Here is a 25,563-nt window from a genome sequence, read left to right as displayed (position 1 = left end):
TGCGACCTAAAAGCATTCGGTATCTCGGGCAATATGTTTAATACTCTGTATAGCTACCCGGCGGAGCGAACCTTTCGTGTTAGAGTTGGCACTGCCCTTTTAAATGTTTTCGTGCAGGAAAACGGCGTGCCTCAAAGCGGCGCTTTGTACTGCATATTGTTCATTGTCAAGATGAACTCACTTTGAAAGGCATTGCCACGAACCATTTCCTGTAGAATATATGTAGATGATGTGCAAATATCTTAAATCGTGCAATATTCCAATCTGTGAATAGCCAAGTTCAGCTCGGTGTCAACAAACTAGCAGGCTGGGCTGATCAGAACGGTTTTAAACTGAACCCAGTCAAGAGCACATGTGTTGTGTTTTCCAAAAGGCGTGGGATCAGGCCAGATCCAGACATAAAACTGAATGGTGTCTTGATTTCGGTCAAAAAAGAACACAAGTTCCTCGGTATGATTCTTGATTAAAAACTTCCCTTTATCCCTCATATGAAACGGCTAAAACAAAAATGTCTAAAACAATGAATATTCTCAAGGTGTTGTCGCATCAATCGTAAGGTGCTGACAAAAAACTTCTGCTTCGGGGTTTACCAGTCTAGTAGGATCGCGGTTGGACTATGTGAGTGTTCTATATGGTTCAGGAAGAGAAACAGCTTTAAAAATGCTCGACCCAGTGCAGCACTTGGGCCTTCGACTTGCATCTGGTTCTTTCCGGACTAGCCCTTTGCAAAGTTTGTATGTCGAGTGTGACAAAGCTGCCTAGAGTACAAGCGCGAGTATGTCAATGTACTATATCCTTTTAAAGTTTCATCAATATCTGACCATCTCATTATATCTATAATAAACGATACATCTACATCCCAACTTTTTTTAAATCGTCCGTCTATTTCTGTGCCTTTCCCGCTCAGGGTGAGGGTGGAGGCTTCTGAACTATCTGTCTGGTTTTTAGACACCTTCGAAACATCTGTAATTGATTCTGTACCCCCATGGCATCTTCGCTCCGTAATATGTGATTTGTCTTTTACTCAATTTAAGCCGAACACGGTGCCCACAACAGCAATTTGCAGCATTTCATGTATCTTCAGGTGGAATGTGTGGCAACAGAATTTTTTATTCATGCTTCAAAAACGTCCATTGCGCTATCTTGTGCTGCACACAAGCCCAGTTTCAGCGCTTGTAAAACCATGAATGTGAATTCCAGCATTTTTACGGCGGAAGCATATGGTATACTCCTTTTTTTAAATCACCTCAACGTACATAATATCGCAAACTCCATCATTTTTACGTATTCACTAAGCGTCGTGAGTACATTATCAATCCCAAAGGTCTTGCAAAAATTACATTGTCAATCTGGTTTTTAAACCTTTATTGACGGCGTATGCCTCGAATCTTAATGTAACCGTCCACTGGGTTCCAGACCACACTGGGATTGCGGGCAATGAGTTGGCTGATGAAAGGGCTGCTCCGAAACACTCTAGACATAGCAACAGTCCTCTACACTGACATCAAGCCAATCATCAGACAACACCTACGTAAAGCATGGCAAACTCACTGGAGTGAACAGTCAGACACCAAGCTATGTGTAATAAAGCCACACTTGGGACGATACACAACTGACTCACATAACAGACAAATAGAACTGACCCTAGCAAGGTTACGGATAGGCCATACACATGTAACACACTCCCACCTGCTCACTGGATCTCTAAGACCCATGTGCGGTGGGTGTGGAGAGGGCCTATACGTAATCCACATACTCATTCAATGCAAGGCACTTGACACAACACGACGCAAACAATTTCCACAACTATACAGACAACACATCCCGTTTCACCCAACGTACTTGTTAGGTGACGAGCCAATGTTTTCCATCAAGCGTGTTTTTAAGTTTCTCACTGATGTCAAGTTTTTAAATCTCATCTCTTACCATGCATCATGACAACCTGGCTCTTTACACCAGTCATCTTCATTACTTTGTGTTTTACATTGTTTAATTTTACTGAAATGATTTACTTTTACATTCATGTCACTTAAACGAACCCAGCATTCTTTGGCGCTCTTTGCCCTCAGTCGGCCTTGCGCCACAAAAATCCAAACATCATCATCATATACATATATATATATATATGTATATATATATATTTATATATATATATACACATAAGATACACGGTTAGGCTAGTGAAGGTTCAATAGAAAAAAGGGGGGCGCAATAAAAAACATAACAAGTTTACCTAGAAAACATACCTTTACATCGACGTTTCGGACGGGGACCGTCCATTATCAAGGGACCGTCCTTTAACTCTTCATAAAGGACGGTCCCCATCCGAAACGTCGATGTAACTTTATGTTCTCTAAGTAAACTTGTTAAGTTTTTTATTGCGCCACTTTTTTACTATATATATATATATATATATATATATATATATATATATATATATATATACATATATATGTGAGTTACATATTTTAACACCTGTCTCTGATTTTGAGACCGAATGTGTATACCCAGATGGGCGCCAGATACGTGCGTGGGCATATCTTCTGGTGACCCCCCTCTTGCCCCCATTATCTCCAGACACTAAAAATAGCAACTACCTTGTTCAAATTTGTTTTGTTCGTTGACATGTTGATTCACGTGGGTGTGATTTTCTTGTTATACCTTTTTTCCCTACCTACATATTGTTTGATCATTTTTTCGCCGTTCTCCAACCATATACTCATTGTAAAAACCTCCCATGCTACATTCTCTATATATATATGCCAGGGAAGCCAGCTTACCCGGTACTCTAAAGAAAGAAAGTCCTGCCCCTAAAACACCAGTAAACTCTTAGTGCGGCTAATGTTTTTCTCGTGGTGTGTTTCTGTATTTACCTACCTTATTTGTGCCACCTCTGTGTTAGTTGATGTGTCTGTACATATATATATATATATAAATATATATATATATATATATATATATATATATATATATATATATATATATATATAAATAAAATAAGAGTGGCGGCTGATTGGTGGGCTTGTTTAAAGAAAGCAGAAGGTTAGATATGCATTCAAGAAAACCACGGAAAGAAAAGGTATAAAGCCTCAGGCATAAGCCATTAGCGTGTCATTAGCTCGGCTTCAATAAGCAGCAATTATAAAGTTGACAGCGATGTTCCGTCCCTTCGAACCTTTTGTTTTCGCACAGTGCCCCAACAGACACGTATATATTCTAGAAACAAAAAAACATAGCGCAAGCCTGCTTTAAAGCTATTCAACTTAGTGGTCAAATAAAAAAAAATCCGCCTGTATAGCAACGCCAGCTTTAAAGCGAACAAACGAACGCATTTACTTTCGCTTATCTTGAAGACAACCATTGTCAATCCTAAGGTGATTGAGTGGCATTGTTTGCTGCTCACAAAGTTGTTTCTTCCTAAAGATTGCTGGGACAGCCATGCGTAGCGTTGCTTCTGTATCTCTGTATTTTCTGCCAAATCCAACAGGGTTACAATATTGAGAGCAATATTAAGAGGGCCATGTTAAACTTTTAAAAGCGGGATTTGCTTTTTTGGTTTCAAAGTTCGAAAGCCACCTAGCAGAAAGCGTTATCTTTCGCACACAAACATGAATGGTTACCTAGTTATCTGCGCAGTCGCTGCCTATATTTTACCATTAGGTGTAGAAGGTGAAGTTCTCCAGACTAAAGGTGAGTGTGCTCGTCAGTGTGCTCTGCAGCAAAGTTTTTTCCACTTTTTTACTCGTATGCGCGCAATACCGAACTGGTTATTAAAATGTATCGTTTATGTGAACAGAACAAAAGGGAACCAAGGCATCGGCGAATGGTTCAGAACTATTTGGTGAGTTTCGTGCAAAAATCCCAGCACCACCTCGAAAATTCATTTCATTTGGAGATATAATTACAGTTACAGAAATGAATCGCTTATTTTAACATGACCCAAGGAACATAGTTGGCCCCGTCGTCAAGTGACTCTGCTTGTTTGTTTATTTGATCAATGTTCATACAATTTTTAAAACATATGCCAGAATCAACATAGCAACCCGCCGCTGAAATGAATTGTTTATTTTGACAGAGGCAGGTAAAACCAATGTTGGGCAGGAAATAGATGACCTATTGGGTACGTATACTCGATCTTTTTACCATAATTTATATCAAACATATTTAAGCCCTGGGGTCCGAAACAGGTCTTCTGAAGGTGTTGTTACTAATACAGGGCCCAAGGGAAGCCCATTCACGCCGGAAACAGTTGGGGTTTCTGGTACGTATACTATTCGAATATTAGCATATTGTCTTTCAAGCATATTTCGGCTCTACGATACCAACTGGGTTAATGAAACGCATTGTTCTTGTTAACAGATCCAAAAGAAATCAATGCAACAACACACCACCAAGTGGCATGTTGAGTAAGTATCCGCTGTCGAGTTTTAGAAAATTTTTGTAAAACTCATTTCAGTGCGACACAACAGCACAGGTCCTGAAACTCGTTGTTTATTTCAACAGAGTCCGTAGAAAGTCCGGAGGCGCATCAGATGAAGGACATGTTTAGTAAGTTTGCTCGGTGGAGATTTCGCACATTTTTAAAAAAATATATGTTAAAGTCTCGGTTACTGAAACGCATTGTTTCTGTTGCTAGCGACCTCAGGAACCGAAGCAACGCAAAAACCCAAAGACGTGTCTCGTAAGTTGTTTGCCTAAATTTCAGTGCAATTGGTTCCAAATACGCTTTAGGTCGGAGATATAACACTGGTTACTGAAAAGTAATCCTTCTGAAAATAGAGAAAGACGAACCCTCTCGGAAGGAGCAGCCACACCAACTAATCCGTGTGTTTTGTCTGTCAGTTGTCTAGCCATTTGTTTATTATACCTTTCCTAGCATATAAATAAATAAGCTCTTTAAAAATATTTTTACCTACAGCGCAAACACAAGTCATTGCGAAGGAGACACTTAAAGACGTACAGCGTGAGCCCTATCTCCTTCATTTTTGCACAATTTGTTAAGAGTAATTTCAACCCGGACGAACAAGACCACTTACTGAAAAGTACATTTTTATGAACAGAGCCAAAAGGTACATCTTCGAAGAAACAAACAAACGGCAAAGTTCGTAAGTTGAATCTCTCGAAATTTCGCAAAATATTTTAGTAGCATATTTTATCCGAGATATGCCAAACGAATTTTGAGCCTCCCTGTTTATTGGAGCAGTAGCAAACGAGCATACTTGACAATTATTTTTGTTGATGCGGTTGATTATTACTGTTTATTAAATGAGGTATACATTGCGTGAGCATTTTTATGTGAGCTTTTTGTATTTTTTGTTGAAATTTCGCTAAAACATAAAGCAAAAATCAATCAATAGTAAACTCTTTAAATAGGTGCATCTTGATTATCTACATTTTTATAGAGTTTATCTTGGCGCCTCAATACCCCTTTCCCTATAAAGCTTTTCGAAGAGAATATACTTTATTACGGCAACTTTCAATGAATCAAGGTGATGACAACTTTTGTCTAAGCCTTAGCACAAATTTCAACAATTCACTTTGTAACAACATTAATGAACACCCAACACATTTTTAAGGCGTATTTGCGTGAAGTACATCTTTGACGTTTACAGAGATGTCCAATTGAAATTCGTTGTACTAAATATTTCGGTACTGTGCCAACAATATTCGCTTTCGTATAGTGTAGTAGAATTTTCTTGTTATACAATGTGGTCGCGAATAATTAAGGGGAGTTATCTATCAAGGCGTTAAGAAGAAACCCGATATGGATATTTCTTGATTGTTATGAAAATATAAATCTGAAAATAACAAAGGTAAAATGTTGTAAGCAAGAGGGGTATTGTCAAGCTTCCACCTTTAAAATTCAATGTTTTCCTGGTATTCTGAATAAAATTTCTATTCGGTTTTATTTCTGTTTATCGTACAAGAAACTGCAGGGTCAGTGAAGCCTAGGGGGTGTCTTGCTAATAAAAACGCTTATCCGCGAGCAGATACCGACAAAACTGGGCAGAGGGAGTGACAGGGACATAGAAGCCATGCTACCTATTGTAACGGGGTACAAATGTATCCGCAAAGGGCTCAGTGAGGGAGACACCCAGCTTCCGGAGATCCTTGGCTTTAAGGGTAACGGAAAAGAGAATTGTAAAGAAGTAGAGGCTATTTTTAGATGTTAGAAGTGGGGAGAGAAGTAGAGGCTAGTTGCACCTGACGACTTGTGAAAAACAGGGCTGTGCAAGAGAGTGAACAGGAAGTTTATGATTTCAAAAGCAACCGCAGTGCAGGTTTTTTTTTTCATATAATATACAGTTTGCACCTCGAATCCCGCGATTTTGAGTGGGCAGTATTGAAGTTGAAAAGTAACAAGAAAAAAAACCTTATTGGGCGTTCGGAAGTTTGACTTTTAAATTAACGTGATGCATTGTACCAGCAATAAGACACGCTATTCAGCACCTGTTATTGATAAACAAATTCTTATTGCACTTTAAGCACAAGAAATTATTGTCAGAATTGTATCCGCTTACATCACCAAAAACTGTATTTGAACCACAGAAAGTCATTTTAAAGGTATGTTCGGTGGAAACTTTATACTCAGCAATTTAAAATGCTACTGTTCGGCACAAGGAAATGTTGTGCCTCAGCGAGCTCAGCAGCGGAAATGTTCGATATGTTTAATAAACCATTATATACAGATAAAGTAAAAATAATGTACAAGAGATAAAAACCCGCAGCTTTCCCTATGATTTATAAGTCGCCGTACAAGTAACAAATTGCCAATATTGTCTCTGATTTGAATTGTTTTCAATTGCGCTAAATCTTACCTTGCAATTTACAGAGAATAAAACTTCTGCGAATAAGACAGACAAAAAGAAGCGAAAAAGGAAAAAACCTTGGGACCACTATCGTACGTAAAACTCTTAATTATTGGGGTTTCTGCCCTAATGAAAGCGCTAATGCAGGGTGGGGCTAGCTTTCTGCGTATAAGTTACGTGAATGGTTATATATTTGCTATCGCAACACTTAGTTAAACAAGAACATTCTATCAGACTTTAAATAGGCGGCTATAGTAAGAAATTAGGAGATAAATATTCTACATCGGCACAAAACAGAATCAGATAACAGATGCGAGCGAAAGTTGTGAGGCAAGTTTTTGAAACTGAATAATGGTAAACTACAATAAACTCAATCTTAACAGATCGTGACTTTGCTCTTGACAATTCCTCCTATCATTCCAAAGAAATTTTTGTTACCTAGTATTCAGGGGCCAAAATAGTGCCGTTATGCCAGTTTTCCAGAAATCAAAAAAGTATATGGGTGGGAAAAACTGCGAAATTGTATTCACGCCAACCCTGGTTCTTAAAACCTAACAAACAGAAAAGTATAAACAAGGTAACAAATACTAGGAAAGATACCCCGAATAAGCAGACCTACGCGGCGTTGGTCAGCCCTCTATTTGTACCAGTGTAGCCTGTATGCACTAACCGTGTGTACAAAAACTGTGTAGTTTGGATGCTCATAGTGCTTTCAACTTTGAAAATCCTCTCATTTGAGTTTGTAACATTGCTGCTGACCAAAACGATTTATACATCATGGAGCTTGCACAAACCTAATAAGCAACCAATTTCCACCTTCTTCATGTTTCATTACTTACGCATAGCCGTTGCTCGGGATATTACCCTGTGCTTCGGGTGAGAGTGAATTTCTCTTTTTTCCGTAGATGAAGTAGTGCATTCCGGGTAGTCGGGAAGACAATGTGATTCCGACGTTTCCTAGTCAGACTTTCCACGCTTGATTGAGAATATTTTTATCTCAGTACACGGTTCCTGAAAAGGCTTGTTCTGAGATTAAAATGCATGAAGTTATAATCCGGAGCACTGTATTCGTTGGCGATGGGCTGGTGCGTCCAAATTAAGATTGTTTGTTTAGGTTGTGATTCTATTTTGTCCGAATTCGTTCCACAAGAAATCCCATACACAAAACAACATTATTTCCTAAAGCTTCCTAGTTTCTTCTTCAAGGAGTGGATTTTGATAAGAATGGGTGACACATGAACAATTTAATTGTTTGCAATTAACAAAACGTTTCTACTCACTTTTAAAAGGAGACCGAGATAAAGAAGAGCTTCGAAGTTCGTTTCGTGTCATACGACTAAGAGAACTGCTTGGTCAAAAAAAATCCCGCTAACTAAATTAGATGGCGCCTGACAGCTCATGCAAATTCTGTAGAATGTGGTTCGCCCGTTGTTCGCGAGAAACCATCACAACTTGGTTTCCAAATCGGTTGTCAGTTCTCACCGTGATTTTATCGAGGAACCTGTCTTGCATCTAGTGGAGACGTGCCAATCACTGTGGGGACAAGGAAACGTCAAATCTTGCCCATTGCGGCATCTGTTCAACCGCCTTGTCATTCTTTACTGCTTTGAAAGGAGACTCCGTCCCGAAGTGCATCTTCGAAATTCTCATCACTTCTGCAGCAACCATGAACCGCGTGAATACCGACGTGGGGCACACTCCCGTTCTCAGTTCACTAAGCTTATAGTCTGCAAACTCACGCTACGTTTATTTTTGGGCCCAACAACAGAAGTCGCCTACGACGTTTGTCAATGCGCAAACTTACTTCTGAGGAAGAAGGGAAGTCAGATAAACGACAAGTCGCTCACCACCCATAGCCGTGTGGGCTTCAATAATTGCCCGGCACCCTTGTCATAGGAGTACCCAAACAAGAAACAGCAATACAGTTAAGCATGCATATAACGAACCTGTATGTAACAAATTCCTGGATTTAACAAAGTTTTTTTTATTTCCTCATTACCACCTTAATAAAGCCCTTGTGTTTTGCGGCCTCTATGTAACGAAGGAGTTGTAACGATTAACCTGGATGTAACGAACTTGTTACACTGATGAGTAGAGGTTTTTCGCCAACGCCAATTGTTTGAAAAATCGGCTAGAGAAATGTACTAATTTAGCGAATTGCGCGTGCACCGGCAGCTTTAAAGTGTTTTCACGTGTGATTTCCGTGTTGGTTAGGTGCTAGGCCTGGCTGTCCGCGTGTACTAGCGCCTGTGTCCTGATATATGTGGCATAGGTCCGTGGATGATTTCTGCTGCCTGAATACCAAAAGACTTGTCTTTTGAAGACAAGCTCGCAATTTTAAATGCCGTCTCCACCGGCGAGAAAGAAGAACGTCCCCGCGCTGTACAAGGTCCCAACTAGCATCCCTTCAACAATTTTGTCTCCAGCATGAACTTCGCAAAAAAGTGCTCCTTCAGCATACGTTTTGTTATTGAAACGCATTACGTCACCGAAGAGTATAAAAAGCAAAAGTAATACTTAGTTACGTTTGTGAATTCGGGGGCCGTGCAGTAGGAGCAATCGGAAATCACGAAGTTTTTCACCGTGAAATACATCCTTAAAAGAAGTGCGAGTTCAGCATCACTGTTCCCTCGCATATTGTTTTTTTGTGCTTCATTACTGTGAGATTTAACGCCGAACCTGCATGTAACAAAAGCCTTGAATGGAACGTAAAAATGCCGATTTTTGTCAACTTTGTTATATCCAGGTTTAGCTGTAGATGTTGTCCAGAAAATAGGAGAAACAAATAGTAGCCGCTACCGGAGGTGAAGTCGCTTTTCGGCAAAATCACGGAAAAGCACCCAACCCGCAAGTGCTTCTTGAAAAAGAGGGGTATCACGACTCTTCACCGCGTCCTTCCAAGCGTAACGCTAATATGGCGATAAGTCTTGACGTCACCAGGGGAGACGAGGCGCAAGACAAAAAAAAAGCCCTCCATCACAAAGACGAGGACAGGCAGCAACCTACCGGAAGCACAAATAAATCGTGATGTGGTACCTCCGTACAATAAAGTTTCAAAAATAATCACGTCTGTCGTATGCAATTTTCCTAAAAGTCCCCGTCATTGTCGCACATGAGATCTGACGGTTCTATAATGCGTAGCTCATTCGCGCCGTAGCGGAAATGTTTTCGCGAAGTTTGGATAGTCTGCACTTCCGTGCGCCCATTTTTTACGCCATGTTGACCATTTTGTCTCGCGTTATAAAGGGACCTTACGTATATTGCTGCAAATGTCAATTTTTAACCGGTCGCGGGGCGGGTTTCTGGCAATAGTGTATTTGACTGACAATGACGCAATAGTTGATCAGCGAAAAAAATTCAATACATATAATAACGATTATCCGTTCACCTAAATATAAACCATTAATACACCCACAGTGATAAGCAGAGATGGTGACAACGTTACTTAGTCTATTGTGAACTGGCAGAAAGCGAGCTGCTCAACTTTAAGCAATGACTGCGTAGCCAAGTAGGATTCTTGTGAAGTGTTCCATTGCTTCTCTGCAAGATGGGGCCGAAGAGAAACTATGGTTCTTAGTGGATAAGTAAAAGCAACAAACACCGTAAACCTTATAAAATATAGGTGAAAAAAGTTTTATCTACGACAATAATAAATTTTTCCTTCAGCATTAAAAATCTCTAGCGAAATGCCTTTAATGCTCTTAGGAAAAGCCCTCTTTTCCTTTGCGCCATGAACGTTGGTGGTGGAGAGCCGAAGCATAAAAGAAAACGCACGCAATTGCTTGGAGAGAGCGAAAAAATTTCAACAAACTGTGTATAAAACAAGTATTCGTTTGACCTAAAATAGGCACCTTTAGCGCAGTACCTCGTCAAGTATGTGTTTCTTTATCTAATGTGCCGGCAGGCAAATTTGTCACTCGTTAGGCGTACTTTTCCCAATTTTTGGGGACACTGAAAAAAAACTAAATATAGTGAATAAAACACAAAACTGCTTGCTATTGAACCTAGGTATTTTGTTTTTGGAGGGAATATTGTAACACTGCGCTACCTATCGAAATCGCAATCGCAGCCATCGTATCGGATTTCACAAGTTTTATTTCTTTTTGTTGTTATCAACGCATGGGCGTTCGCCTGCTCAAGCAGGACCTGTCAGGCTTATGATGACTGTTCACAATCCAGATTTTAGTTTCAGACCCCAACACACAGTGGCAAGCGACCGCTTCTTGGTTTCCCGGAACCATCTATCGTTCCAAGAGGCATTGTTGGGTAAAAACGACCAAAGCCTCAAGTATCATCACAAATTAATTTTACTGCTGGCAGTGAAAAAGCACAACGGTATTCACTGCGAACTGAAAAAAAACTGAAAAAACTGAAAAAGCTCAGGGTAAAAAGTATTGACGGCCCAAACTATCACCAAACCTTCTTTCTCTGTTACGGAATAATTTCGTTCCACCTTCGTCAGAGTGCCGGTGGCGTATGCGAGCACGTACTCATGGAAGCCGGCTCTTCACTGAGCGAGCACGGCGCCACGACCGAAACCACTCGCGTCAGTGTGCACTTCAGTAGGTACAAGCGGGTCAACATGGCGCGGTATTGGGGGCATCGTAAGAAGGCGGCGCATGATCTTGAGGCGGTGTCCCAAGCAGGGGACCACTGGAGACATTCGCTGTATCCTTTGAGAAGCTTAGTTAGAGGAGTGATGATGGTGGCGAAATTTCGGACGAATTGGCGCAAATAGGAAAACAACCCGACAAACCTTTGGAGGTCTTTCATATTGGCCGGTTTGGCAAACTCTGCCACTGCACGACGCTTGTCGCGATCTCGAAGGAGGCCGTCTTTGGACACAACATTGCCCTAAATTGTTAGCCTGCGAGCAGCAAAGCCATACTTATTCAGATTCAGTTGCAAGCCGGCTAATGTGAGGGAGGTGAACACTTGCTTAAGGTGGTCAAGGTGCACGTCAAAATCTTTTGAAAACACAACAATGTCAATCAGATAGCAAAGACATGCCTTCCACTTAAAGCCCAATAAAACTATGTCCATCATTCATTCGAAAGTGGTTAACACATTACAGTGCACGAAAAGCATCACGTTAAATTTTTAATACCGTCAAGTGTAACGAACGCTGTTTTTCAGTGATCGGCATCAGCCCTGGCACTGGCCAGCAACCACACCGCAGGTCCAAGGAGAAAAACTCTGCACCCTTGTAGGCAGTCAAAAGCGTCATCGATACGGGGTAGCGAATAAACGCCCTTGCGTGCAATCTTGTTGGGGGGGCGCGATAATTTACGCAGAACCGGATAGACCCATCTTTTTCTATCATCAGAACTACAAGAGAGTCCCACGGGCTTTTAGAGGGTCGGAACTGCGTAACGGGTAAGCATATCGGTTCTTCTCGTCGATCACACGGTGCTCGGCTGGTTAAACGCGGTATGGTCTCTACTGCCGTGGGGCGTCGGAGCCGGTGTTCATTTCAGGTGAAACCGCTGACTTCCGTCCCAAGATGGTTTGCACGCAATCAAATGAGTCGCGAAAACTCTGGAGGAATGCAATGAGCTCGTGACGTTGCTCCGATTTAAGGCCCTTGTCGACAGACAGCAGGAATGCACCTGGGCTTGACGCACGCGCAGGACTAACTGTGCTAACATTGTGGAGCGATGGTTCGTCGGTTACAGCGTTGCAGTGAGGAGGCTCAACAGCTCCCACGCACCCTAGACATTCCCATGGCAACAACAGTGGTTAGATATGACAAATAGGCTGAAACCGGACTGGACGTCGATGACAGCAGAGGGTAAAGGCAGAGATTTGCGCAAGAGGAAAAAAATCCTGTAAGGCGTGAAAACGACAGCCGTGTCGGCCGCATTGCAATAACAGGCACTATGATGGAAGATCTCGGAGGAATATCCGCATATTCGGAAACAGTTATTTTGTCGACAGCTCGTTCGGCGGTGGATCGTAGACCTGTATACGTTAAACTTGCAAACGTGCGCAATCGATTATGCCGTGACGTCGCGATAGAAGTCCGCGCCGAGGAGGATGTTGTGGGAACATGATGGGGCAACAATGATTTCGATGACGTATGTGAAGTCTTGAATGAGAATCCGAGCGGCACACATGGCGAACGGTTGAATGTCTTGCGAGCACGCATTACGAAGGGCAATGTCAGAGAGAGGCGTTGTCACTTAACGTAATGTGTGACGTAGACGTACCCTCAACATTGACACAGCGGCGCCCCTGTAAATAAGCTTAAGGTCGGTGACCCCTTCAACAATCACGTCTAAAGCATTGACGGGTCACACAGGAGGACTTCGGAATTTCGACGGGGCTGCAGTTCTGGCTTCGGGAACTACAGCCGTTAGTTATCCTCAGCGGTGGGATTCTGGCGCGGATGCATGGGCGACGGCAAACGGCGATGTGGGAAAGAAGACGGTTTGAAAATGGCGGTTGGTCGCCAGAGATCGAATACGGTGCCTGACCCAAGTCTCCATGGGAGTAATGCGGTTGTGGTCCATAAGCAGGCACTGGATCGACGTCGCTAGCAGGCGGTGGCCGCCGACGGCTGAACCAAACAATGTGTCCTGGCATACAGCACGCGTAACAGATAAGGCCTTTTTAACAGATAAGGCGTTTTTTCGCTGGTCTCTCACGTTCTGATACACCTGGAAAGCACAGAGCAGCACTTGCCGGACCACCGAAGCGTAACTTGAGCGGAGCCCTCCAGCCGTGGCGGGGGACGCTCCCACTGTCACTGGTGGTGGGATTGGCGCTGCCACCGGTGGTAAGAGGGGCACTGTCACTTGCGGTTGGAACGAGGGGGCCACTGGTAGTGTGATGGGTGTTACAACGGGGGCGGCACAAGTGTTGGTTGACGAACTGTAGGAAGCGCCTCGACGATATGCTCCCGGATTACGAGGCGTACAGTCGAAGGCAGCGACGGCGAAGACACTGGCTCATGAGCACTGAAAAGCAGAGCCGGCTGTCGCGCAGCTTCTGCTTGCGCGAACTCCGCGATAAGCGGAAGAAGAGAAGGAACGTCATGAGGCACGGTGAGTTATGAAAGGCCTTCCCTTGAGCACTCTTCATTGGGTGGCGTGCGCTGGTGAGTGGCGACACACTGCTTCCGCAGTTCATCGTTGCTCAACCAAAATCTATTGATTTCAGTCTTTGGGTTCTTGTTTAGCAGCATCTTAATGGCGAACTCTTCTATCTTTTTGAGAACATGTCTGATCTTGTCGCTCTCCGTCATCGCAGTGTCTACTCCCTTGTGAAAGTGCACAATTTCCTCGATATAACGCTTGTAAACTTCATTGTACAGTTGGGCTCGGGCGCGCAGGCATTGCTCCGCGTGAAGCTTGCCCAAAGCGGGGCGACCGAACGCTTCCAGGAATCTCGAATTGTTCGCCGACCAAGTCTGCATCCTGGGTTCACTGTGGCAAAAACACGACTCATCTAAGTTGTCGAGGGAGACAAAGACGTTGTTGACATTGGCAATGTCATAACATCGGATCAGGGCGCTCACCCTTTTTCACATCCAATCCACCGCATCGATGTCGTCGCTGCTGGACAAGCTGGGGGAGGGGGGTCGCATTGGCACATTGACACGGAGCAGAGAACGGGCGCATGCTGAGGCAACGTCAACTTGTGCTGGATGCCTAGTCAGACAGGAGGGAGCGATCTCTTGCTTCATAGTTCCAGGCCATTGATTGTGCAGAGACTACGACCTCTACCAATATGTAAGCCGATTTAATAGCAGGCGTCCAGAACGTGGCCAAAGACCAAGCTAGCTCATGAGTATATCCGGAGGTCTCGCGAAAGAGCATTCTCAATGGGGCTGCTCCGATAACTGAATTTCCACACAGACCTAGAGGGGGATTAACGCCACTTCAAAGTCAGCCTCGGTCTTATTTGAGCTCACACTCCTTTGACCACATTGGTGTTCCTTATAACGGCCACTATCTCTGTTACAATATTATTTTCAGGCCTACGGTTTTACTGTTTTGTCCAATGCGATAAGCATGCTTTCAATTTGTCACACGACTTGCCTAGGAAGATAACGCCATCAGCAAATCTGAGGGTACTGAGCTGATCTCTACTAAACCTTCTTCCCACATGTTCCTAATCCAATGTTTGGAATTGTTCGTGTAAACATGCCGCAAAACATTGACAAAATTATGTCTCCAAATGTGTAACGCCCTTCCTTATAGGTATTTTACTGATATTTTTATGAAGCACGATGGTAGCTGTGGACCCATTGTAGATAATTTATGGTATTCTTACATAATGCTCGTCTGCACACTGGTTCAGTGTTGCCTGAATGACTGCTAAGGATTCGACCGACTCAAATGCTTTTCAATAATCTATGAAGGCTTTTTATAGGGGTTCAGTGTACTCAGGGCAGTTCTGTATCCTCTGATTGACCCTGTTATAATGGTTCATTGTGGAATAGCCTTTACGAATCCCTGCTTGATAGTCAGGTGGACTGAAACATAATGTGGCCGAAATTCTGTTAGCGATTACCTTGGCAAATACCTTGAAGACGACTGACAGTAACATGATCGCCCTGTAATTTATCAAGTCCTTTACCACACGTTTCTTATAGTTTAGGATGATGTTCGCGTACTTCCAAGATTTCTGTACACTCGCAGTCATTAGGCATCGCCTATACAGATTTGCCAGTTTTACTTGTACAATTTGCCCGCGCACTGTTATCTGATCTTCCCCAGCTGCTCTGCCTCCTTCCATTTCCCTTGAACATTCCTTCGGTTGCATTCGGTTGGTTAATGCTATGCGTGTAGCATTACACGACGTCACCGTTCAGCTTTGGAGAATGTAACGTCGACTAGTTTAACGTCGGCTGCATCGTGTGTAGGTCAGGTTTGGTTAGCTCCTCCGCGCGTTCGGAGGACGGCCAGGATAATAAACTTGGTTTTGGGGGGTCCGTGAATTTTTTTATTTGAATTTAATATTGGGAGCTTTGATTTTATAGAGGAGTTTTTTTTTCTCTTTTACTGAAGGTCAAGCTCAACCTGCACCCCATTTTTGCGAGTGAAGGGGTATTTTTTTTAAAACAAAGCTTTCCATGTCCCGCTAATAGCGTTCGATGTCATGTCAAAATGCTGTGCAGGAAAACCAGCATTGTAAAATATATTTCACAAAAACTACAGTCATGATAAACGGAAGCACATTAAGCATGCCCAAGAAAAAAACGCTTCCCATTTTCAAACTCCTACATTACTTTCTAGCGTTATGAAGGCGATATCTATCCGATGGCGCCATTCTGATATGGAGAAGCAGTTTGGATTGAGTCTTTGAATATGACTTATGTTTTATGGCGGCAAGTTTTGGACCTAAACCATTGTTACCTAATGAAGTGGTTGTCAGATTTTTGTTCATAAAAAATATTTTATGTGACCTATCGACGCTAGAATTTCTGTCAGCCCTGATTTGAAATACAGAATAATTCCTATAAATGCACAGGTCTGCTGGCAATCCCACCTGTTTATTCCTCACAGTTTTAATCTAGAAAGCTTTATGAATATCTATGGTTACCTCTGCACTTACTGCATTGCCTTGCATTTGTTCCGATAGGTGCACGCTAAGGCGTTTATCTCGCCCTGTCTCTTTCTCTTCCCCTTCATTTAGAGTATCCAGTCGTATAGGCTTCGTTAGCCGCTGTACCCTTCAAATAGCCTCGAATCTCAAAATTTGCGGGAATTGTGATGCTGCTGTGTCATGATAAAACCGTCTTAAGATCCCATTTCATGGTTTCTGTGTAGTGATAGCGGTAGAACCATTAAGATAACTGCAGGTAATGTGATCAGTGCGCAGGAACACTCCTAATATAGTTGGAACTGCTGAACCCTGGAAATGAGCCGGTGTACTTTCAGTCCTCTCAAGAAGTGAAGTGACCGTTCGTCATATTAGTTTCTCTGTCTTTACGTCTGAAATAGGAGGGGAAGTCGACTACGTTTTCAATTCCGTCTATCTGGCACTCACTGAGTAATTACTAACATGCTGTGCAGGGACATCACGTTGAAAGAGGTACCCTTGGCAGTGTGATTGGCACGCCTTCTGGTGTGAAGGGTTGCTCGGCCCCTGTATCGGTGATGCTCCCGTCCTGTTGCGTCGACTATACAGGACAGTTCACCCATCCACCCATCCACTTTTTGCTCGCTTTGTTGGACGTCTGTAGCCTCTATAGGACGCCGGAAGAGAAGTATGGCGTCGACTAAAAAAACGCTCATGATGGGATCCCATGAAGGGAGTAAAATACAGACGAATGCTTGACACGAAACGCTGGGTTTTAGTTTTTAAAGTTAGCGCATGGCTTCTGACGAATGATGGGCCTCCTTATTTCGTCAGGGAAGCGCATGATGCTCACCACACAATAAATCCAGCAATAGATTTTGTTTAGGTTATTATGGATGACAAAAACTAAAAAGAAACGAAGGCTACGACGTTTTTCAAACTTTATGAAGGATATCGTAAAAACACTCCAGGAAATATTCAAGGGCGGGGACGAAGATGTTAGATGTTCGTCTTTCGAAATCGTTTATTCAAAACTTGGCGAGCGCCCCTCTCATTAACGCGAAATGTTTGCCCGGTGTACAAATGGAAAGAATGGAAAAGCAAGCGCTTACTAGAAAGTAAACAAGTTGCTGGGATACTATTTCCTCCTTTTGTGGCGTGAGTTGGTGAGACTTTTTTCGAATTCAAAGTCTTCAAAACCGAACTCCAGGACTGAATATTTTCGGCATGCCTGACACATTTAACCATTCTTATTGTATTTTCAGCCTTGTAGGATGTCGTTTTTTTACTAAAATTACGGTGCCGCAGTAAAGTAGTATCAAAGTATGCCTAATCTTTCGAGGGTCAAAGGCACAAATATAGGACCCTGCACACATGACTAGCAGAAGTGAAAAAAATTAATTTCGGTATAATTACAAACTAAAAAAAATATTTGCATTGTGCTCTATTATGTAAGCGAAAATGCTTCCACCAGAAAGGTTATTGTGGTAATCTAACAGCACTGTACTTTTTACGATTACATAAAGACCATGTAGCACTAATTGGCCGTTGGTTATGTATACCACAGATTCGTACAAAAGCTAGCACCTATATGTAGCAGCTGTTGAAATCTAGAAGACAAGAAAATATCAGCATGAGTGTGATTCAGAGAAGTTCTTGTTTCACAACATCCAACACATGCCTATAGAGTGAGTAAACTATCTGGCCGATCACTCTTGTCCGTTTTAAAGGCACATCACTTCCTTTCTTGTTCCAAAGATGTTTTGAGGTAGCTGAATCTTCCAGGCGTGCTTGTAGCACCGATGGTGCTTCTGACAGACTTGTGTACATGTACCAACTTCAGGACAGTAACCACAGCTTGTTTGGGGAAAGTAGGCTCTGTATAGTGGTCGATGATGGTCTTAGAAATCACTTGAAGCCAAATATGATCATACTTGTGTAGATAGTGCTGTTTCGTGCAATATCCTCATCTGGTCTTGAATGGTAGCTTAATAGAATGGTATTCTGTCGCATCCGAGGGTGCTTCTGTTTACTTCTTCTGGTCGAATTCTAATAAAGCCGAACCAGTTTAGCAAATATTTGTTTGTGTCCGCATTTAAAAATACCAAGCGTGGCCAGGTGAGCGAAAGCAAGACGAGAACCGACCGGCACTTTAAAAAACCAAGAAAACGTCGAGTGCTTGTGTGTCGTTGCCTCGAGGCGACCACTCAGCGTGCCCGGCGACCGTTTGTCAACTCAAGAATATCGACTGAGGGAAACTGGGAAAGATTTGCCAAAAAACTCCAGCGTTCACCGTAACCGCGGCAACACTTGCTCGGAACGAGAGAGACCCGTCATAGCGTACGGCAATAGAAGGAAATCTCCAATGACTATCGATTCCAAAAATGATAGAAGCTCACACTTATAGCAACAATGGTCGTTGTGGCTGCGATGAATAAGCAAATTGCCTCCCCTTACTGGCATAAACCTTCGTGATGGTCGTAAAGGTTGCGTACAGCTTCGCTACCTGTAATTCTTACGCGTCACTGTGAGCTTCATTTTTTTCCGTTCTCGGGATGGATGCGCTTCCTCAGTTGTATGTCAAAGAGTGCAATCGCATATGAGAAGTTTTGGGTGAAGCACAATTTGTTTCTGGAGCACGAAGTTGTTGAGAGTGATTGCCTATGCTTCTGGATTGGGTTTTCTAGCATGTGCCGTGTGCAAGTTGAAGTTTGTCAGAATTCGTGTCACTCTGGAGCTGCTTGTGGCTGGAGACTCGTGAAGGTGGCCCACACTCAGATCACGCTCTGACATGCGTCATTCTCTATGATAGATTCTGCACATGCTGTTCGTGATTTCCTATTTAGAATTTGTCTGGTAAGCCTTCGCTGTAAAGTGATGAATTTATATTAGTATTTAGGACGTCCTCAGACCTGAAGGATGTGGAGAATGGTGCTCTTGCAATTTCTTCATAGGCTTCTTTACGACTGTAGGGTCGGAGGTGCTGGATATTACATAAGTAGTGCGCAGGTATTCTGCTTTCATTCCTTGTTTCAAAGAGCACCGCAACCTGGCGTTGGTATAGATTGCAATGTCTTCCCAGACAACGTTTGTTGCCAATTTTTCACCCATACATTCGCTGTGTATGTACAGCTCAGTTTGCTTCTCCAATACGTTCAGCAGGCTTCATGTTCTTGGAATGGGTATTAGGTCATTAGGCTGTAGACAGTTCTCAACTCAATTGGCTTTTTCATAGATTTACTCTCTGATACCATGCAGAGCCTGTTTTAGGGTGGATACTGATATCGCAAAGATACAATACCCGGCCTTCTTTTTCCGCGGCAGCTATACGATTTTAGTGAAGATGCGGCTCTCAATTCACTCATCGAAATTCCGTAGTGGCGATGAGATTCTGCGGTGGTCAATACTTCTCAAGGACACTTCAGTGCAAAATCACTTGTTTCGAAATATTGAAATTCTAACAAAACGTCGCACATTTTCGAGACGTCCTAGGGTTTTGAACCAATGCTTTCTACATCTACCAGCGAAAAGTTCTTTTGTAATGTGCGGGACCAGAAACTCCGACGCGGATGGAGATGCGGAGGGCACTTTTCACTCACAGAACACAGTCTGATGGTGCGGCGATAGGAAGCTATTGCTCAGGGTTCTCCGCACTCAGGTGATTGCCCGCGCCGGCGGATGGATCAGTGGGACGGCTTTGTCGCCTGCTTCAGCGACAGTTGTTTTGGGCCTGTTCTGGCGCCACTTCGCGTGCATTGCGCGCTTTCTTCGCACGGCTTGAATAACTTTTTTGAGAGCCCCTGCTGGATAACCCGGACTTTACAGAATTAGGAGAGCGTAGTGCAAATATAGAATATGCATTGCTTTGCAGGGCGGGAAAACGAAATGCAGAGAACACATACCGCCACCTGGCCCCTAGAGAAAAGCTACTTTCTGCGCACTGTCCGCCACGAATGGAATTCTGTTTTCTGAATTGGTGAATACCAGTTCAGATGTGTTTAAAGCGGTACTACAGAATGCAAAAGGAGCAACTAGATCTACTTTCCCAAAATTCTCAAATAATTTACATTGGTATCAATGGGAATAACTAACCTCACATGCCAAATTGTTTCGGTGTCTGCGCTTGCGTCGCGCAGTGTCGCGATGTTGTAGCAACAAGCTACCTCATCAGGATGGCTGGGTTCCGCTGTCTCAGCCTTGGATAGATGCGCATCTCCATTTTTTTCGGCCGGCGCAAGCCGGGCTACAGAGGCGGCGTTCGGGGTTTTGGCCTGGGCGTTACTGATGCTGCTGCGTTCGGCACTGCGCCGTCGGTAATAGCAGGTAACGGCTGAACGAATCTCTGGTTTCACTCCTTGTAGAGCCACCAGTGTGAATTCAGATGACGTCGCTTGGGCAATTGTGAGTGTCGTTTATAGCTTTGCTTTCCAATCACCTTCAAATCGTGGATTGGAGCTAATTTTTCTTGGGGTGTCTCTTGCAGAAATGGTGTATAAAACGATAAAAGAAATGGCCCGGGCATGCATTCAAATTTTTACATTCCATTTCAATAACGATGATGATAATGGCAGCATGCGCGGAAGCCCGCGAACTTGTTTCACAGCGGCTACTTTTTATGGTCAGCGCTTCTGGCAAATAACCTTAGTTTGTTTCTTCAAGGTCAAGGGCGGGTCAAGGCACTCATAGGACACATTATGCTGATGTATCTTGTAAAATGTAACTCTATCAGCCGTAGTAAAACACTCAACAAAGATAGCTTTGAACTGCTCTACGATTGAAATCAAAATATCGACGCTTGAGCACGACCACATATTGAGAGGCTGAACAGGCCAAATGGGGAGGGTTTTTATCCTTGTGACAAGCCCGCACCGAATCTTTAAACTGTGGGGCTTCCTAAATTGCACTAGGGTGCATCAAACTCAGGTCCTTGGTTAGTGGGTGGTTAAGCTGCAAAAAGCCATTAAATATATGGGGCAACAAAGTTGGCACAAAATGACAAGAATCTATAGGCGTAGACAAATCCCTAAGTGCCCTCGTTGTCGTGTTCATTTCACACTTCCCCATAACGCACCCTACAGTTCTGGCGAAGAAACGGTATGGCTGTACCCCAAATGCAGCCATACAACTTCCTAGAAAATCTGTAAGGATTTCTCAGAAACTTCGCACTTGACAAAAAGTTTGTCCTGGTTTAGGATTCGCACACGGAAAGACCACGAATCGGGAGCAGTCGCTCTATAAACTGAGGTAACCAGGTGGCTAGCCGCTTGTACGTCGAGGGCGACTTAATCAGCAACTCGAACTGATAAGGAGGACATAACTGAACAAATTTGAGAAAATCCCCAAGGGTTGCTCAGTTGGTAGAGCGACTGCCCTTGATAGGCGGAGGTCGCGTGTTCGAAGCCAGGAGAAATTTTTCGTCAACTATGAATTTTCTGAGCAAGCTTTACAGCTTTCCTGTGGAGCCATAAGGCTACATAATGGGTGATGTCAAATTTTCCTTCGGCGAAATGTACTTTGGGGATTTCCCTTATGCCTGTTCGGTTGGTGTAGGGTTTTAGTGCTAGTGAAATGCATCTGTTCAACTAAGATTGGTAAAGCAAAGTACGGAGGCCTGAGCCACACTGAAACGAACGAGCTGGTATCGACTTGAAGCAGCGCATGCTGTTAAGTGGTGGAGGAAGCTGCCACATAAAATAGGTTAGCCTGCCTGAATAACATCCAGGGCGTCTGGTTGCGGCGTTTAACACACCGACGGTACACAGGCGATGATGGACACCGTAGTGGAGAGCTTCGGATACATTTTGACAACTTGGGGCCTTTATGTGCTCCGAAATCTTGAACCTACGGGCGTTTTCGGTTTTCCCCTTCATAAGAAAAGCAGCCGCGGAATCGGAACCTCGTCCGTCACTTCACAAGCAGCGTTTCCGGTTTTTCCCTTCACAAGAAAAGCGGCCGCGGAATCGGAACCTCGTCCGCCACTTCACAAGCAGAAGTTCACGATCTCAAGTAACCCTAAATTTTTCCGGGTCGAAGAACCTTAAGGGTACAGGCTTAAGAAATTTTATGGCGTCGAAGTCTCATGAAGTCACGGCATTAAAACAGCAGGAAGCTTCTTTTCAACGCCTCACGCTAGAACGTAACGCATACTAAAACACATCGGGACACTGCCTTTTCAATGCCTTGCGCTAGAACGTTTTCTCTATGTGGGGAAAAGTGTGTATAAAAGAAGACTCCGGGACGATTGCTCTTCATTGCCAAGCGCTAGAGCGTTTCGTGCTTAAAAGACGCGACACTTTTAAAGCAAAGATGTATACCTCTCCCACCATGGTTTCCTCTCCGTGGGTGAAAATACGAATGAGCCAAGGCCTAAGACCCCGACGGTTAAGCATCGAAACCGCAATATAGATGATAAGGCCCCTTTGAACAATGGGACCTCCAGCATGTGTTCTTGGTAGAGATTATGTTTGCTGATTAACTGACGGAAGTATGTCTCCCATTTAATTGCTTCAATCCCGTTCAATGCCAAAGATGACGCCACATCCTGAACAAGCGCGCGTTTGGTCCTCCAACCAGAGCTTCATTGGCCCCGAATTCCTGCGAGCCTTGTCACAAGAGAGAAACTTACAATCTTTTTATACACTTACAAACCGTACGCTTCCCCCCTCATTAGGTTTCAAGGTAGAGGGAATGGCCGCGTGGGTTTTCCGTAGAAACAAGCGTTCGCTTTTTAATATTGCCCTGAGCGCTGCGTCGTGAGCTTATATAGAATACAAGACTAGTGTAAACTAGAACGGAAGTCTTAGGTGGATGTGTTGTGTCATTTAGGAGATTCTACTAATTGAAAGAAGAAATAAAATCTGCTAACACAAATGCGGGCGCGATATGAACACTACCAATTTCCATTACTAGTTTGTTTTATAAATGGTAAAAAGCTTTGTTGGAGACAGATGCGGAGCTTTGTGAGTCAAAGCACGGTGTTTTGTCTCACATTTTCGAGGGAAAACGAGTCGCCGACACTTCTTAGTGGTAGTAGTCCTCAGAACGTAGAATTTTCGGTAATGTGAAGTTCACCGTCTCCTTGACGCCAAAAAATTTGTACCTTAGGACTTGTGACCAAATATCTATTTTCCGTGGTGTACTGTTCTTGTCCGATAACGTTGCCATGGGCTTGAAAAATGTAAAAAACATTTATTCATACAACGTCTAACAGATTTATTTCTGCTCTAGGTTCTTTTATTTATAACAGACACCACCCTATAAAAACTGGTTGAACCTCTTTTTGCAACAATGAAAAATATTTTCCCGCATGATATATTTACCCTATATTAGGTTTCGCTTTGCTTTTGGAGTCTTTTTATAATCTATAGAAACTACGGGAAGTGTACAGAAGGCATATCTTCGGTTGTTTATATCGATTGGTTTACAACATAAAAGGCTTACTGCAAGCCTAAATTTCTTTCTGCCCAGAAAGAAAGACGTTTTAACACTGCGCGCATCCGGGCGTTTTGCAAACAAAAATAAAAGTATGTTTTTTGCACTTTTTTACCACTACTGAGTAACCTTAATAAAGCGGGATTTCTAATGAGCAAGAGGATATGTGAACACAATTCTAACCTTTTTAAACAAAAAATGCTGTATTAGAACTCAAGCTGAGGTATCATTAGGTAGAAGTGGATACTTATCAGTCAAACTTCGCGTAATATCGAAACCTAGCGCAGCTCTGATAAGTGGTACAAACAAAGGTTTTACAATCTTCATAATTTAAGTTTTTGTTAATTTGCGCGCTTTATGCAGGCGAAGGCGAATGACGTGCAAATGTACATATCTCCGGAACTTCCTACATATCTTCCGTATACTGAACGCTTCCGTTAAAGCTTTCTTTTATGTGGTTTTTACGACATTTTTTGAGGCAGGAAACAACCACACCTATCTACATGACCCCAATTGGGGAACCCGCATATATATATATATATATATATATATATATATATATATATATATATATATATATATATATATATACATATATATATATATATATATATATATATAAATATATAAATATATATATATAGTATATGTAAAGAGTCGGATACACAGCATTTATGCAAACCTATATAACAATTGTGTTCAAAATGTTTGCGACAGCAAAATCATGTAACTTTACTCTGATGAAGGCAAGTCCCGTTCCCGCTACGTAAGTAAACATTATTTGTTATTGTTCTTGCTGTGTATCCGACTCTTTACGTACACTATTACTGCGCGCTTTGTGGGTTTATCTTTCTTTATATATATATATATATATATATATATATATATATATATATATATATATATATATATATATATATATATATATATATATATATTTATACACATATATATATACACATATATTTACATATATAGCGAATCAGAAAATGGGAAATGAAGGCCTCCGTGAAATAAGACAGAAAATGAGGGTTGGCAGTCAAGAAAACCTCAGAATGCAAAGATCGTGCTGATCTAGTGTATCAACAGAAAGTACATTCTTAAAAGTTACGGTTCTTGTAACTGCATGTTATTATTTTAAGTGTTAATCTTAAAGAAGACCAATAAAAATACATGAGGACACTGTATTTAACATTTTATTTCCAGCTTGTCGTCTCAACGAAGTCCACTGTTCTGGCCAGCATTGCCAGGAGAAGAAATGCAAGTTTCGAAATCAAATACCAAAGGATGACTGTTCTGGGACGGTCAGAGCAGGATGCTTCTGCCGAAAAAATAAATACAGAAGGAGGGATGGACGATGCGTGTTCAAGAATCTATGCCCACTGGTGCCACTCCGGTTTCTACGGGAGGAATAATATGGAAGGAAGGACGGTTTGCTTTTTTCAATACGAACGGTCATCAAATAAAAAAGTAATATAAACCACGTGTTGTGCGTTATCACGTGTTAATATGGACTAGTGTACTTGACCGGAACTTGAAATTTGCTATCTATTTTGTTCACATAACTTACATGCATTAAATGTAATATGTGAATTTTTACTCAATATATCAAATACATTTTTCAAAACATGAAGAGAAAATAGTGTACTTTCATCTACCCCCCAAAAGATTACAAATGCGCCTACCCTCAGGGATGTCGCTTACGGTACTGAGAATATATTAATAGTGCATTTTCCCGCAAATAATCACGCTCTAATTGCAGTGTAAATTAAATACAAATAGATTTAACTGAATA

At 42.5% G+C, this 25,563-nt stretch overlaps 1 long non-coding RNA gene across 1 annotated transcript; it reads left to right on the top strand.

The window, feature by feature from the left end:
• The first annotated feature begins 4,036 nt into the window (after positions 1-4,036).
• On the top strand, positions 4,037-25,189 carry LOC144139395 (uncharacterized). Its single transcript, XR_013316181.1, has 9 exons — positions 4,037-4,120; positions 4,217-4,261; positions 4,360-4,406; positions 4,504-4,548; positions 4,637-4,681; positions 4,919-4,963; positions 5,061-5,105; positions 6,833-6,901; positions 24,975-25,189. It is a non-coding gene; the product is annotated as an uncharacterized LOC144139395 (long non-coding RNA).
• The last annotated feature ends 374 nt before the right edge of the window (positions 25,190-25,563 follow it).

This window comes from Haemaphysalis longicornis, unplaced genomic scaffold, assembly GCF_048455015.1.
Source record: "Haemaphysalis longicornis isolate Haplotype H1 unplaced genomic scaffold, Haemaphysalis longicornis Haplotype H1 scaffold_5, whole genome shotgun sequence".
Lineage (NCBI taxonomy): Eukaryota > Metazoa > Arthropoda > Arachnida > Ixodida > Ixodidae > Haemaphysalis > Haemaphysalis longicornis.
Note: the sequence above shows the minus strand (reverse complement) of the source record. Positions and strands in the feature narration are given on the sequence as shown.